Source organism: Rhinolophus hipposideros (genome assembly GCF_964194185.1).
Source record: "Rhinolophus hipposideros genome assembly, chromosome: 1".
NCBI classification, from domain to species: domain Eukaryota; kingdom Metazoa; phylum Chordata; class Mammalia; order Chiroptera; family Rhinolophidae; genus Rhinolophus; species Rhinolophus hipposideros.
The window spans coordinates 47,995,188-47,997,611 of NC_138047.1; the positions used below are offsets into that span (position 1 = coordinate 47,995,188).

Here is a 2,424-nt window from a genome sequence, read left to right on the forward strand (position 1 = left end):
TGACTTATTCCCTAAGAGGATTTCTGGAGAATTTACATTCTGATTTGCTCTCCTTTTGCCAAGAAAGACTCACCATATCCACTTGTGGTCTATATAAGGTTCTCAACACAGGAGGAAGAGAAGAAAGATAAACATTAGAAAAATAACTGTGGGTACTTGAAATAATATTTACATGAACCTATTTCCCTCTTTCTTTTAAAAATATTTCCTTACAAATATGTCTTATTAAGATAGTTTTATGCCTACTTATTTTAAGACATGCCTATTTATTAGGCCGGTGTAAAGGTAATTGTGCTTTAAAAGGTTAAAAATAATTCCAAAAACTGCAATTACTTTTGCACCAACCTAATAGCTACCTGTCTACCTTTCAGTATCTACAAATTAATATTGCCCAAATAACTTTACATTTTTTCAGTTTTCCATATTTTTAATGAACATCTAAGTCATTCTATAGGCTATATACATTAATTATCAGCACATTATAAAAATCCACTTTTAACTATAGTTTTAATTTTTTTTCAGAACTTGTTTTCCAATAAATGATCTTACCTACATGTTTTGTTAAGCAGTATTTGTCCATCAGTATACACTAAGATCAACTTAAATGTAAAAATATATGAATAATGAATCTATATGTATATTCATATGTATGTGGTTATACCATATAATGTGCTTTTGTTTCAGCGTCTTTTATAAAATTCATGGAGAAAAAACATCTGTTTCTGGCTAATGTTACAATGAAGGAGAAAAAATAATAATATCCATATATATTTTATAATTATTAAATTATTTTACATTTTCCATGGAGAATTGATAATCAAACAGGACACATTCCCATACGTGCCTTTTCCATTGATCATTTTTCATTTTTTCCCCCCAAGGGAGGAATTGGCTCTTCACTTTGAAACAATAGGTGGCCTCCCAGCGGTAGGAACATGCTTCTGCCTGCAGGTGGCCCCAAGTCCCACACAACTGAATCTATAAGATGTGCTTCAGGAAGGTTTCATGGTGGATACAGCCATTGCTGTCCTCATGTACTGCCAGAACTGTCTCCACCTTCTCTTCGGTCATCTTCTCTCCCAGGGCGGTGAGGACATGTCTGAGCTCTGCTCCCATGACTTTACAGTTCCCTTCTTTGTCAAACACCTGAAGCATCTCCAGGTAGTCCTCACATTTGCCTCGATTCTTGGCCACTGCCTGGAGCATGGGCAGGAAAATTTCAAAGTCCACACCCTGGGACTTCAATTCATCACTCTTAGGGTTCCCCAGAACCTCGAGCCCCTCGCGTTGATGGGGTTCTGGCCCCCGGCTCTCATCATATCCCCACAATGGCTGTACAGGATCTTGCCATCCCCTACTTGGTCAAACAGCTCCAAGACCTCCTTGAACTCCTCCAGCTGGTCCTTATTAAACTCAACCACCACTTTGGAGACAATGATCGGGGAATCCTGATTTTTTCAGAGGCTGGAGGGCCAACTACCACTGGCTCAGCCTTGGTCTTGGCTGGAGGGACCCCTGCTGCTGCTGGCTTGGCAGCAGGGTTGGACACAGAGGGCCCTGCTGGTTTCTTCAAAAGAACATCCTTCTTGGGAGGCCTGATGTCCAGTAGCCAAAGGACAGTGTGCAGGTGGGGGCACGCATCTCCTGCGGGATCCAGGTAAGGCTTCATTTTTTATGTTTTTTAACCAATCTTTAGTGGGTTTAACTATCTTACGCTTGTTTATCCTCTGTAGTTCTTGCTGTAAGACAATCCTTAGTATGCATTGCTTCGTATTCATTTTTATTCACTCATATTTTAAATAGACAATGGATATAGATCAGATATATAATTGTTCCATATAACATTTCTATATAGCTAATTATTGTCAAACCCTGCTTACTTCTCCTCCCAGGAAATTGTAGGTTGAGTAAAATTTATTGTTTGTCCAAGATGAAGAGATGGAGAAGGAAGTTATTATAGGAAATCTCCAGGTATCTTTAAGTGAAGAATGGAAGTTAATCTCTGCCATCTTATAGCTGGCTTCTTGCCACAAATCTATAAATATACTCTTCCCATATGCATAAAACTTTTATATCTATCAAACAACCAGAGGAAAACAATATTGGGTATCTTATTTGACTAAAATATTTATTTGTCACAAATTATGTTTTAAGGATGCTACTTTATGTGTCATATTAAGACATTACTGATATATGCATTATTTAAAACAATGATTGCTAACTGTATATTTTTCAAAAATTTCACAACACATTTGATCCCCCAAAACATTCAACCACATTTTAATTTTAAAGGAATATATTATAGGATATTGCAAAATACATTTGCTTGGCCTTAGAGACTCTGGGTTTTAGTCTGTGTTCATCCTGTAACAAGTAGAATATAATCTTTTCATTAGAAGTGAAATAGTTAAAAGAAAAGAGCAC

At 36.9% G+C, this 2,424-nt stretch overlaps 1 pseudogene across 1 annotated transcript; it reads right to left on the reverse strand.

Annotated features, from left to right (window-relative positions):
* Positions 1 to 978: 978 nt before the first annotated feature.
* Positions 979 to 1,669, reverse strand: LOC308499197 (myosin light chain 6B-like; annotated as a pseudogene). Its single transcript has one exon. The product of its transcript is annotated as a myosin light chain 6B-like (transcript).
* Between the last annotated feature and the right edge of the window lie 755 nt (positions 1,670 to 2,424).